Genomic DNA, 15,538 nt, shown 5'->3' with positions numbered 1-15,538 from the left:
GGGACTGGTGCGGCTCTTCCTCCCTTGCAGGAGACTGGTGCGGCTGTGGAGACAGCGGTGGGACCTCTGCCTTCCTCTTCCCCTTTCCCCTTCTCTGCCACCTCCTCACCTTCCTCTCCTGGGGCAGTTCCTCCTCTCCCTCCTGGTAGGGGCAGCGGAAGGGACAGTTGGCAAAGAGATGGTCCTGGTTGCAGAGGAGGCACCCCGGCAAGGGCTTGTTACATCGCCGGGGATGTCTGGCCCTTAGGCGGCACTCCTCCTCCCTGTCCCTCACCTCTTTATCGTCTTCCCTGCTTCTCCCCATTTCTTTCTTTTTTTTTTTTTTTGTAATCCAAAGACGCCCCTTTTTTTTTTTTTTTTTTTTTTTTAACCTCTCCTGGTCTGATGCTTAGGCGCTGTTATCCCACGCAGGTGTCACAGAGACGGGCCGAAGTTCGGAACCAGGAAAAGGAATGAAATACACAAAGAACCAGAAGAAATGATTAAACGCTTGTTGGCGCCGGTTTAACAAACACGAAAAAAACAGGACAGGAAGTCTACGCCAAAATAAATAGGTTTGACATATACTCAGTTGTTGTTAATTAATACTAACAACTTACTTCGTGGGTGGTCATACCCGAACTGCACGTATACCTAGCCAGTATATGCCAACGTTGCACCTAGAGTAGACTAGGTTAATAGGATTCAGAAGTAATTAGGGGTGAGGTTGACCATGTGGCTTTGAGTTAATCGAGTGGTCCGATTTTACATTTATCGATACACCTTGACGTGTCCTTTAGCACGTGGAATCATAAAGTCATACGCTAAGAGGGGTTGTAGCGTTTATCCAAATGCTATATGATTCCCTTTGTTACAACCTGGTCACAAAAGCAAAGTTTGTGGGGAATAATAGCCATTTTCTATACTTTTGAGGCATAAGCAATTAGGAAATAACACTTACTACCCAGGAACCAAAAAAAAAAAAAAAAAAATTTGTTACATACATGCAAAAGAGTCATACATTACGTAAATAGTCAGTAGTGCCGTGCGTCATAAATCAAAGCGTGGTAAGTCGAGGATCGAGTCTACTGTAGTTTAATATGTTAACATACAGCATTCTTTAAATGAAGTAAATCTCAACTTAGAAATTGAAAGCATCTGTTATTCAGGATTAACATAGAATTAGAATGACAAAAAGACATTGTAATACAACCATAAATATAGGCTGATTTGACCAGAGGATCACCCAGTTTATAAAGATAATTCAGTAGTCTATCTGTTATATGTGATGCCAAGCAAATGCTATATTTACACCAATAAGGACCTAGAATGCTTTGGCATCCTGTGGCAAAGTGCCCGCCCCTGTGTGTATTTTGTGTTATGTGTTGTGTGTTAATGTTGGTGTAGTCATTGGTACACATAATATAAACGGGTCTGTGTAACACGAGTGTTTAAAATGTATATTTGTATTTAGGCACGAGGATTGCACAGCACTTCACATGCAAGTAAAATGTAATAATATGTGAGCACAGGAAATTGCACCTTAGTAATTCATGTGCAGTTGTACCGAGACTCCAACTGAATGACTGATTAGCAGTCGAGTCACGGTACGGCTGCATAAAAGCAGCATGTTTTCACATACTCGGGGTTGTGTTTTCGGTGAGTGGAGAACTGATTGGAGATGGAGGTAATTGTGATAATTGTAAGAAAAATAGAAGCTCACCATGTTTGTCTGTGTAGTCCGTTTTGTTTGTCTATTTATTTTGGTGAAAGTGCTGTGTCCTGTGTTTTTGTTTGTTACAACCTTTTTATTTTCTGTTCTGTTTATTTATTAAATGATGAGCGAAACCATTTTCTCAGCTCCACCAAACTCCACCTCTCTCGTTGTTTATTTCCTGGCTCTGGTCTGACGCCACCCACTCCAGCTGTCTTTGTAACACATCCTTACACAGAACCTCAATTAGCTCACCAGGACTTTCAGGAAAATAGCCTGTGGAACTGAAATTCCCAATCGTATTTTACATCATTATTTCACACCCCAGCCCATCACAGATTCTCCACATCTCCTGATAGTTCCCAGTAAAGCAAACAAACCTATGATATTGTGCACCACCCTCCTTAGTACACTCTCTCAGTCTCAGATATTTGTTTGAACACAAACTGGTCATTGGATTCCATAAGATACATTCCATTTAGCATCCATTCAAAATCTCTAACATGTGATTCTCAGTTATGTTTTGCAGGCCAAAATCCCTGCAAAACAAATTCAGAGAGCTAGGAAGGAAATTAAAAGAAACAAAAACTATGGTATTTTCTGTGGTATTTTCTGGGATACTGCTGGCACATTGCAAAGGAGCATACGGACAGCTGGAAATAATTAATCTAAACACATGGCTGAAAACGTGGTGCACACAGAAAGGCTTCACCTATCTTGAACATTGGACCACATTCTACAACAAGGATTGTGTATATAGGCGGGACGGACAGCGCTTAAATAAAAATGGAACCAATCTACTCAGAGAAAAGATTCTAAAGCAGGTTCAGAAGCATTTAAACTAGAAATGAAGGGGGGAGAAATAAAAACAGAAGGGAGACCACAGCAAAACAAGGGTAACGACTCAGGTAAGACAGCCATTAAATGTTTTGATCTAAATGCTAGTAGTATCAGAAACAGAATGTTAGAATTTGAAGCTACTGCACTAACAAGTAACTATAATGTGATAAGTGTTACAGAAACGTGGTTGTCTGAGAATGATGGAGACAAATTAATATTAGTGGTTATACACTTTATAAGAAAGACAGGCAGGATAAAGAGGTGAAGGGGTAGTGCTATGCAGAAGAAACAATCTTGAAGCCCAGGTGTTAAATCTGGATAAAGAAAACAACGCCGAATCAACATGGGTCAGAATAATGGACAAAAATTCAAAGGGGATAATAATTGGAGCATGCTATAGACCTTCAGATTCAGACAGCGAGCAAAATAATCTGTTATACAATGACATTAGAAATGTCTTTAGCAAAGGAGAAGCCATACTAATGGGGGATTTCAACTTCCCCATATAAAATTGGAAAACCCGGTGGGGAGAAAGACTGACGAAATTGAACTGATGGAAATGACAAATGACTGCTTCCTAACGCAATTTATCAAGGCACCGACTAGAGGGCATGCCTTGATTTAGTCTTTTCAAATAATGAAGACAGAATAACTAAAACAGTGAACAGTCAGTGAACCATTAGCAAACTCAAATCACAACATGGTCACATTTGAAGTGATTTTTAAAACTCAAAAAGTAATGACTAAAGCTATGGTTTACAATTTTAGAAACGCAAACTATGAAGGTATGAAACAGAGACTAACAAAAGTAGATTGGAGTAAAATAGAGAAAACATGTCACAAAGATGGCTGTAGTGGGTGACATCAGACCAGAAACAAAGAATAGTCAGAGATGTGGAGTTTGGTGAAGCTGAGCGCTTGCTTGTGTTCAGCATTTAATAAATGAACAAACAGAAAATAAAAGGTTGAACAAAAACACCACACGGCACTTGAGGCCAAAATAAACAGACAAACTAAATGAATTAACACTAAACGAAACAGACACTAACACAGCGGACGAACAGACCAACATGGTGAGTGAAATCAATTATTTACTTTTACTTCTTTGTTTTTAATTCTCTCCTCTCCACACCCGTTCTCCACTCACTGAACACACAAAAACCCAGAGTGAGTAAAAACATGCTGCTTTTATGCAGCTGTACCGATACTCGTTTGCTAATCAATCATTCAATTGGAATCTCAGTACAACTGCAAGTGAATTAAATTACTGCACTCCCATGTCCACACACGATATACTTTTTAATCTGCACGTGGAGTGAGGTGCAGTCATTGTGCCTAAATACAAATATATTTTAAATCCCCCGTGTTACACAGACCCATTTAAATCCTGTGTACCAGTGTACAAAGGGGCATTCAAACAGCAAATAGGAGGCACTTTTTTTTTTTTTTTTTTTTTTTTTTTACACAGAGAATTGTTAGGGTCTGGAACCAACTCCCCAATAATGTTACTGAAGCTGACTCTCTGGGATCTTGATGAGATTCTGGGATCAATAAGCTACTAACAACCAAACGAGCGAGATGGGCCGAATGGCATCCTCTCGTTTGTAAACATTCTTATGTTCTTATGTTCTTATTTTCTTATCTACTCATCAGGCCTGATTGAAAACTGTCATGGCTGCTTCTGGTCCCCATGGGGACAGCAGAGTGATAAGTTAAACATTTTTAACATATTTTTTCACATGATAAAAGTGCAATACATTTCAGATTCTATTTTTAAGCAATCAGTAAACAGGATCATATTAAAGCCAATAAAAAAATATGCTTATTTATTTAGTTTACATCGAGTTTAATTGTACGCATTTCCAGGGATACACTACATGTGAAAGACCAATAGGCCTGCAAACTCTAATAAAAAAAATAAACGAAGAAATAAAAACATTTTTAACTTTTAAATATACTGTAATAAAATAGTGTCTATAATGGAGAATGTTTTCTAGGGATTTCCAACAAGGACTTTCTATAGCAGGCCCCATAGTCATGCAACTATTTCACCACCTGAGGAAAAGGTATGGGATGTTGATTCATCTAGTGAGGAAGACGAGGAACATTGTGATTTAGACCCTGGTTATACACCTGAAGCCAGCTCAGACAGAAATCAAGTAGCCCTTGAATGTGAGAGTAGTGGTGGTAGGGATTCCAGCAGCGAAGAAGACATCTCATTCACAGAAACAAAGAATGTAGCTAAAAGAGCTAGTTCCAAAACTGTAGGTGAATAATCCTAATATAATCTATATAGTTATATATTTGAAAACCTTTTGTAGGAATTGCTAGTATTAAATGTAGAGTAGGCACACGCACAATAAATAAGTTTAGAAAGTAATAAAAATTACAAAATTCAACTTTTGTCAAAATTGTTACTTTGATAGTATATAAAGGTATTTTACAAAGAGTTCAAATTTATGGATAAAATAATAACAACAATACACAATACAATAATAATAATAATAATAATAAATAATAATAATAATAATAATAATAATAATAATAATAATTCACTTGCACAGATGGGGGAAAAAAAAGATTCAAGCATAAATCGGCAGCGAAAGAAGTGATATTATTAACGCCACTAGAATACTTCACCAGGTTTTTTGACTAAGCTTATAGCAAATCAAACCGATCTGTAAATGTTAGTGAAATCAAGTCTTTCATTGGTTTGAAGTTGTTAATGGGTGTTGTCAGCATGCCTGCGGTTGGTGATTACTGGGCTCGAAGCACCAGGTATGCAAAAGTTGCAGATGTAATACCTTTGAATTGATTCAAACTTTTGTCACGAATTATACATTTTCAAGACAACACTGAATCTGAATCGAGCCAAGATCGCCTTGTCAAAATTCGACCGTTTTTAAGCCACTTTAGGAGCAAATGCCAGGCAACTGAGTGAAAATTTGTTCTCAACTGATGAGATGATGGTTCCATACAAAGGGTGCAAAGCAGAAAACCTTCGGCAGTATTTATCCAAAAAAACAAGAAATGGGGCTTCAAGTTGTTTGGACGAGCAAGTGTTTCTGGCTTTGTGTAGGACTTTCTGTACACTGGTATTTCTACATTTCAGGGTAAGTCACAGGTTTATATTACTGAAGAGGGTCTTGGACTGGCTGTATCGCTGTGACAGGATGGTCGCAGTGAGCAGGTGTGTGGTGATGTCACAGAACAGGAAGAAGCAAGACAACACACAGAGAGACGTGGAGTTTTGGTGAAGCTGAGCTTGCGCTCAGCATTTAATAAATGAACAAACAGAAAATAAAAAGGTTGGACTAAACAAACAAAACACAGGACACAGCACTGGTAGCCAAAACAAACAGACAAACAAAAAGAATTAACACTAAACAAAACAGACACTAACAAACAGCGGACAAACAAATAAACACAGTGAGTGAAATGAATTATTTATTTTTCTTTTTTGTTTTCTCCTCTGTCCACCCGTTCTCCACTCAACGAACACATAGCCCTGAGTGGGTGAAAACATGCCCGGAGACTGGTTTGCTAATCAATCATTCAATTGGAGTCTCGGTACATCTGCACTTGAATTAATTAGTGCACTCCCTTGACACACATTATACCCATTTTACCTGCACGTGAAATGATGTGCAATCCTCGCGCCTAAAAACAAATTTACATTTTAAATTACTCGTGCTCGTAACCCACATTATATCCCGTGCATATATACATATACACCCACATTAAACACACAACATATAAACATAAAGACGCACAGGGGCGGGTACACTGCCACATACCTCCCCCTTGTGCACAGCACACATGGCCTCAACGGCTACTACCCCCTTTAAAAGCCCAAAAGTCCAGCACCGAGTCTTGAGCCAGGAACGGAGGCTTCAATGCCAACAGCTCCCTACTGTGAGGCTCCTGCCATAAGAACTCCTGCAGCGAAATTGTTGCGGGGAAGGTGGTCTCCTGACCTCTTCCCCTTCATAGCCGGTAGCTCCCCTTTCTGGGGCTCCGGCCAAGGTATTCCCTGCGCCAAAGCAGAGCTGACGGCATCCCTAGGCAATGATGAACCAGCCTCCCTAGACGATGCAGAGTGGCAGGCAACCCCAGGCAATGTAGAGCGGCAGGCAACCCCAGGCGATGCAGAGCGGCAGGCAACCCCAGGCGATGTGGAGCAGCAAGCATCCTTAGGCGAAGCGAGACAGGCATCCTTGGGCGGTGCGAGGCAGGCATCCTTGGGCAGTGTCGTGCAGGCATCCTCGAACGATGACATGAAGGCATCCTTGGGCGGTGTCGTGCAAGCATCCCCGAGCGATGATGTGAGGGGAGTCAGGACAAACTGGGGTGGGGGTTTTGGCCCTTTTTGTGGCCGCTGCATCCGGTTGGTTTTTCCCCGTGCTTCCCTCAGCAGCCAATGCAAGGGCTGCTGAGGACTGCCAGCATCATGTCCTGGTCCTTTCTCTAGTGGTAAAGAAAAAAAGAAGCTGTGCGAGCGCAATGAGAGACGTAATTGTGTATGATACAGCTGTGTTTTGTTTGATTGTGTTTTTGTAAAATGTTATTTTTCCGCATTTTTTTTATTTATATTAATATAATAAAGGTCAAGGATGAGAAATTTGGTATAACTTTGTGTTTTTGAGTGTGAGTTAAGTGTACCGTACCCATGGTTTATGTCCATTTGCTTCAAATCATCAATTTCGGACATAAATGTTCTTATTTCTGATAAACTCTAGATTTCCTGAACACTTCTATCTGCCCATAGAGAAACTTTTTTATTCCAACTGCACCATAAAGTACTTTATTGGACCTTAGAAGGTTAACAAATTTAGGGTATGGTTAGAACAAAAACCAGGAGGGACACCGGCCCTCCATGACCTGAGTTGTGCACCACTGAACTAGAGCCTGCACTTCCTCAGCGTCTCAAGGCTGAACTTTTCTCTCATCACACTCACTGTCCCCCATGTTTGTTGTTTTTCTTTCTGCAGTGTACTGACTGATGCAACATAATAACGAAAATCCTAAACCCCTTCAGATGTCCTGTGAGGCCGGAGTTTAATGGTTTGGTTCTCGCTCGACTCGACGAATAGCCAGTGGAGAACCACCCGTACCTGTAATGTACCGAGCCCTCACAGGTAGGATGTGCCAGTGGAGAAGGGGTATAATTAGTAAGGGACAGCAAAGTAAAGGCTTAAGGCAACCAGTTGACCAAACACAAAGATAACAATAATGTAAACGATAACAAAAATTTATCTTTCTGTGCTTTACAAATGGCTTAGTTATTTATTCACTTATTTATTTATTGCAAAGGGCTACAACAAATGTTATTTGCAGTATAATACAACTAAACAAAAAATCATTATCATTTTATGAATCAAATGGCAATAATCTGAAAAGTTTAATAAAAGGTGTCAGATAAATAAAATTAAATTTAAAAAAAAACAACACTGAGGGCTATTTCCAGCAGATCTCAGTAGTAACACTTTTGCTAGGTACAGCCTTTAGTTATAGTTATAGTTTCGCAAGGTGGAATCACAAATGGGATTTTCAAAAATATCCCACATAGTTTTTAGTCAATTTGCTTAGCTTTTTAGTGTGAGAAGGCGATTTACCCACCATTTTTAGATGTATCATGTTCTTCCTATAGCTTGAGAAATGTGAGTGCAACGTCACATGACAGTGGAGAGATAATGTGCAATTTCTAAACTACATGAAACTCCGCCAATGTGGCAGTGAAATGGTTATTGTTCACAGGAATCCATCTGCAATGGAACTTTGAGAGAATCATAGAATACAACTGTGTACCTACTATAAAAGACCCTATGTAAAATCCATTGTTTATGTTTGATGGGTGTTGATCTTCAGTCCTCGTGATTGGCAAGTGGGTTTCAACAAAAATTGTGAATTTCAAATTAGTTAGAAAAACAGAGGTAAACTGATAAACAATAATGGGGACAAAACATCAGCATTCTGATATTTTTATTTAGCTGCAAAAACTTATTTAAAAAAAAAAAGATACTTACTGAAATCAAATCCTGTGAGCCTTATCCTTGCCGCCAAAATAATTAACTAACAACAGGACTTGTGTTTGATCATTCAAACCTAGTTGTAACAAGTAAAGATAATTACTTTCATGCTCGTAGTGCTAAAAGAACATTAAATGCAACACCATTCGATTTAACGACCTGGAACATGAGCCTGCCTCCATGTATCGTGCTGCGTAATCTACCACCACTAATATATGCATATACCCAGAGTCAGAAGGTAGCAAAGGGCCGACTATCTCCATTGTGATGCGATCAAAGGGGGTGGAAATAATCACTTAGGATTCACCAGACAAGCTGAAAGCCAGGTAAAGGCAAATTTAGAGAAAAATGAAAATTCATTGAATATTGGAGCAGCAAAACTAAGAACAAATGATTGCAAACATCATAAGACAGTAAGATTAGTACAAAAAATAACAACATTACATTTTCAGCTACATTTTCAGCTACTTGCTGCATTCCCCAAAGAGGTTGTAGCTGAAAGGGCACAATAAAAACCAGCTTGTCACTATGTCAATACATATGAGCCAAAAACATACTTCTGCAGCAGCAGATTTTGCATGGCTTATTCAAACTCTAGAATGGTAGTTTTATAACCACCCTTTTGGGGCATACATTGTACAACTGCATAATCTTTTAAACTCTAAAATATCCATAAAAAACACATAATGTGAATCAGGTTACTGTCTACCCCCAACACAATAAAACAAAACAAGATTAATTAGGCCTGTTTTCCCACCATTACAGTCCAGGTTGTTTCTGCAGCCCTGATCAATAACGAAAACTTTTTTGACTAATTACTGTCCTCTCCTGAGCACCTCAGGCAGAAATAGCTGGTTAGAGGTAATCAAAGGCCACAAGATAGCTACTTTGCTGCATTGCTCTCATCAGTAAATTTATCACCTAAGTTACCAATAAACTGATGGGGCTCATAGTATAGAAGAGTGCAACTGACACAGTTAGAGCAGACATGACCAAATAAGAAATGAGTGATCAATAAGTACAGGAGCTCCAACGAGAGTGAAATGAGAGTGTTGCTATATGATGCAATGCTTCTTAAGACGGAAAAAAACTATATCACATATAACATATTTTCAAGGCTATGATTATTTGTTTGATAAGGTTATCTCTGGTCCCTTTTGCATGTGCTGATGATTTGGCTATTGCTTCTGTTTTGTTTTACTAGTAACAGTTTTAGACAAACATATTACAATAAGAAGTCTTTCAATGAGTCAAAATGTTTGTCAAAAAATGTTACTAGTTTATTTTAGTATTTCTACATTACTTGGAGACTTGTAGATTTTTCAAACTGTAGAGTAAATAAAAAATATTCTTTTAGATTGCTCATTTGGTAAAGGCAAGACTATCATGTGTAGGATGAGTCATGCAGTCAGGGGAGTGGAAGGTTGTGTCCTGGCTGTGCCAAGTTGCCGGTCTTCACTGGGATCCCCTGTGAGCTTCTCATTGGCATGTTACTCTTGCAGGTTTAAGGAAAAATCGTCGGCGATTCTTTCACCTCAACACACTACAGCAGCCCCTACATGCCAGGCGTCTGATGAGCTTGTGCGGATACCTGCATGGATGGCCAGTAGTGTACTGACACATGCTTTTGAATTCCTGGTAGAAAGAGGAGTTGGCTTGGTGGTGGGATCAGAGAACACCCATTGACCTTCAGTACTAGACTTTCATTTTCTCAGTAGCTTGTAATATATGTCATCACAATTCAATAAAAGCTTTTCTAAATGTGTAATAATGTAATTGCACATAGATGGACAGCCAGATAGGACCGCAGACTCTGAAACCCGAAGCGAAACCAGAGGAGCACAGATGGGCCAAGCAGCCTCTTCTTGTTTGTAAATATTCTTATGATTCTTATACCTCCAGATTCTGATCCTCACAAAAATTCGTACTAAAGCATTTACAAACCACATTTAATCATATCTTGTAAGCAGTGTTGGGGAAGTTACTTTTTAAAAGTAATTAATTACAGTTACAGTAATCTGTCTAAGTTACAGCAACATATTACTTGTTTTTCTTTAAAAAATGTAGTCGTAGCCAAATAATTAGCACCCCAGTTTTCCCTCAATTTGGAAACACCAATTGTGTTATTATTAATCACGGTTTGCCGCTGCAACCCCCTGGCAACTCAAGAAATGGAGGCTGAAACGCACGTCCTCCGAAACATGTTCCTGCCAAGCTGTCATTTTTCTCACTGCGGATCCACTAAGACATATAGTGCCGAAGAACAACATAGATCTGAATGGCTCCACTGCAGATCTGCAGGTGCCCTATTGGCCACAGGGGATGCTGGTGCATGGTGAACCATGGATTGCCCTGCCTACCTAAGCCCTCCCTTCCCAGGAGGTGCAAGGGCCAATTGGGTGCCACCTGTTCACGGTTGGCAATGACATAGCATGGATTTGCACCTGTGATCTTCAGGCTATAGAGCACATCCTGCACTCCAGGCTGCAGCTCAAAATATTCCTTGAAGATCCAGCTATCGAACCCAATCATTCCCTCCTCCGTTGCCATTTTCTAACAAGATATAAAAAGCGTGTTCACCTGAAATGTAAGGGTTAGATTTGCACTGCTGAAGTTTTTAAAAAATGTAATCAGATTGCATTAATTCATCACATGCAATGCATTATTCCCCAACATGGCTCATAAATCTGCATCCTCATTGGGAGGGGGACGGGGGGGAAATTAAATACAGGAATGAAGGAGTTGTAACTAAATATGTGAGGAATACGTAAAATAACTTTTATTTTATTCTGACACCTCATTAGTATCATTATTGATCATATGCTTAGCAGATATATTAGGGTTTAACGTTTATCAGTAGGTCATGTCTGTGGTCTACTTCTCTGTTTAGATTTGACCGAGGTGCTTACCGTTCAAAGGAAGCACAGAAAATACTGTTGGTTTAGTTACTGGCTGATTTCATTTTACACAGCCACCTGCATGGCACAGTACCATTATTTCACGTGGCATCATTTTTTTGGTTATGGCAGTGTGGAAGGTTGGTGGGCAATTCAGTGACACAGAGACGAAACTTTATTTGTAACGCCACTCGGACGCACTGCTTTATTTCTGCCCGCAGATGGTGTTGTTGTCCAGGGCCTGAGTACTGGCAACAGTAAACAGGACCACCATGTTACCACTCTTATCTGATCAGATGATGTCACTTTCCATGGCAGGGCACTCCCAAGCAATATGACCCACCTCCCGGCATGTCCAACACGTTGGTGGACTGGTTTCTTGCCTCGGAGCTTCAGTATGTGGCCGGAGCCATCAAAGGGGCTCAATGGTAGAATGGCCACTCGAGTCCATGGTCTGACCCTGCAGCAGCCTGTGGGTATTCCCACCCTGCCCTGGTTCCCGGGCCAGGATCTCCCACCACCACACTCCATCCAAAGATCTGGCTACCCCTTCCCCCAGTCCCTTCACCCTCCCTGGGCCCAGTAATGAGAGTGATGCTGGAGTAGCAGCCTTCCCAGGCAGCCTAGTGGGCATTGGTTTTGCTGCCGGGAACTTTTCCGTCAGTAGCCCTGCCTGATCCAGGGTTGCAGGTGCATGCCGTTGCTCCCATATGTGCGGCTCCGGGGCCAAGCACTCTATGATCTGCTCGACCACTATTATCTCCACCAGCCTAGCTTTGGTGGTTGTGTCAGGATTCAGCCAGCCCATAGCGTAATCATTTAGATGATGAGCAATGGTCCAGGGATGATGTTCTGCCGCAAAGACCTCGAAATTTCCTGTGGTACCCCTCCAGAGTCTCCCCAACTGGTTGAGGGTGGCTGCCTTCAATGTGGGGTAATCGACTATCGCCACGGTATTCAGGGTTCTGGCAGCTGCTTGCGCCTCCCCCGTCAACTGTAGCAGGAGATAGCCAGCCCACTGAACCTGAGGCCTCCCAGCGGAGGTCAACATAGCGTCAAACACCTCTAAATAGAACTTGGGCCGTTCCTCTTCTGTCATCTTTGTCTGGTCTGGCACCTTCCTGCACGGCCGCCATCAGGGTTTGGCACAGAAGGTCCATCATAGCCGCAGACTGTACTGCAAAGCACAGTTTATATAGGTCCGGTACCCCAGAAGGCCTGCCTCCCAACCACTCAGAGAGAGGGAGAGAACACACCCTCACCCAACCTCTCTGTCATCGCCATGATCAACAGATGGATCTTGCAGGGCTCCCGACCCCTCCCCTGCAGGATCATGCATACATCAAATAGTCCTGTTACAGGCCACACAACACCAGTACACTGCTTTCACCATGCTCAATGGAAAGCAAACAAACAGTAATTCTAAGTGCCTATGTATATTGCAGCTAAGGCATGCGCAGTTAGACAGTAAAAATGGGGAGCCAACTCCACGACCACAATATATCCGAATCCACAGGGGCGATATAACAAGGGGTGGGTGTATTTTTTTATAAAAAGAACATAACACAAGCATATGTTCAGTTGTATTTGTTTGTGCTTTACAATAAGCAAATGATCACTATTGAATCTCGTGCAGTGATGATCATTTTAAAATGAATTTGTTTTACTTAGATGGAATCGGGTTGGGTAGATACAAAATCTGGTTCTTCGTGATTGTCATAGTGTTGCGTCTAAGAGTTTTATCAATGATATGACATCAGTATTTTAGAACTTTCAGAAGATACCTAAACCCTTATAAAGGTTTACGTGGTAAAATACATTTACATGTGTAATAAAACACAGTGAAAGCATGGTAAAGCATAGGGAAGCACTGTAAAGAATAGCAAGGGATGGTAAAGCATATTGATAAGCATGGCAAACCATGCAAAAATACTGTGATAAATTTTAATAGCGGAACAGAGGAGCCACCATGATGTTCATAGAGTACTGTAGTAATTCGACGAATTAGGATGGCCATTGTCATGTGGGCTGTTTAACATCCTCATGAGTGAAATAATGAACTTCATGGAGTATTTATATAGGTATGTGGCAATGTGCCCCGCCCCTGTGTGTATTTTTGTGTTTTGTGTTGTATGTAGTGTGTAAATGTTGGTGTTTACAGTGCAGGGATTATAATGTGGGTTATGTGCACAGGTGATAATAATTTGTAATTTGTAATTTGTAGTTAGACACGAGGATTGCACAAATCACTTCACATGCTAATTAAATGGGTATTTGTATGGAAGCATGGGAAGGGCATAAATTAGTTCACGTGCAGATGTACCGAGATTCCAAATGAATGATTGATTAGCAATCGAGTCTCAGTACAGCTGCATAAAGGGCACGTTTTCACTTATTTGGGGTTGTGTGTTCGTAAGTGGAGAACGGGGGAGAGAAAGAGGAGAATTAATTTGAATTTAACAATTGCTGCAGCGTGCTGGAAGCTCCAGCATGGTACTTGTTTGTCTGTTCGTCCACTGTTCTGTTAGTTTTGTTTGTCTATTTAATTTGGCCTAAAGTGCCATGTGCTATTTTATAAGACCTTTTATTTTTGCAATAAACCGACACACGCAAGCACATTTACCATTTCATCCATCCTGTCTGTGTTGTTTCCTGGTTCTGACGTCACCACTCAGCCAGACTGCCACAAGGTACAATGGACAAGAAAATATGTTTAAACATATATTAATTCGGATAATTACTTTTATCAAGCTTCACATAGAAAAGACATGTACTTTGCAACAGTATGATTCTCCTGGTCATTCTGTCGTTGGATTGGAATGAATGCAAGATATATGCCAATGAGTAAAAAACATTTATTCAGAAACATTGAATTCGAAAAAGTTATTCAATGCTATTTATATAAATATCTATTTCGACTGCACTTGATTTTTCCAAATGTTTTGCTATTGATGTTATTTAGTTATTTCTATAACAGATCTCTTGCAAAGGAGATTACATTTATTCTCCCAATGTTTCTATTTCAGTATTTATAGTGAGTGTGGTAAAACAGCACTTGCCATAGAGATTCAGGGTTTATTAAGCTGTGTCTCCAACATAGCCACTCTCTGTGCTCTGATGATAGACTGGGGATACAAGCTCTGCAAAGCAAATCAAGGTCATTCTTATCAGTGTCTCATAAGCCTGAGTGCACTCATGAGTAATTGGGTCAAGCTGGGACTGAATGAATGAATGAAAGAATGTGAAAATAGATTGTATCTCATAGTTTAAATTTTTACTCTCAATACTGGCATAGATGATATACTACATTTTTCAATTCTATCTAAACAAAATCCATCCTGGCTGGGGGATAGGTCTACAATCTCCTAGTACTCCATTCTGCACCAGTAGTACATCTCTAATAAACTGATTGAAATAGCAATACCTGAGCTCTTATTGTGCCAGTCTGGCTTGTCTTTCTCCTAGCCAACATACTAACCTAGTGCCGCATTTCAAAGATCCCATTTGAACATGATCAGAGGTAGTCATAAAAACATTACATAAAAAAGCATATACAGTGGACATAAATCATTTTAAAATCTTACTTATTATATTTATTTAACTGTTTTATTTACAGCATTGATATATTGATATAGAGCTGAGCTGTTGTCTGTATCTTTTTCAAAAGGGACCCAAATCAGAAGTCATATAGAAGAAAGCAAAGTGCAATATTGTGGAGTTTCAATACAATATTGAACATATTGTTTACACCCATAGGCGTAGTTTGACTTTTACATTTTGGTAGGGGAGTTCTGAAGCGTAAGGCAACATATATGGTTGGGGCCCAGAGGTATGAGGACCCTGGGGTGGTGAGGGTTAAAGTTACGGATCTTATTACGAGCCCGAAAGGGTCTTCTTAAGAACTACACTCACATAATTTGATAAAGTGGAGAAATGTTGTACAGAACGAAAACTCAAGTAATTGAACACAACAATTTTGAGAATGGGTATATGCAGCTTAAGTTATAAACCAATTGGACACCTGTTGTTAAGTCTATTTTCATAATTGTACCACTTTTTAATGTATTTCCCCACAGGGT

This window comes from Polyodon spathula, chromosome 12 (assembly GCF_017654505.1).
Source record: "Polyodon spathula isolate WHYD16114869_AA chromosome 12, ASM1765450v1, whole genome shotgun sequence".
In the NCBI taxonomy this organism is placed as follows: domain Eukaryota; kingdom Metazoa; phylum Chordata; class Actinopteri; order Acipenseriformes; family Polyodontidae; genus Polyodon; species Polyodon spathula.
This window is presented reverse-complemented; position numbering follows the sequence as displayed.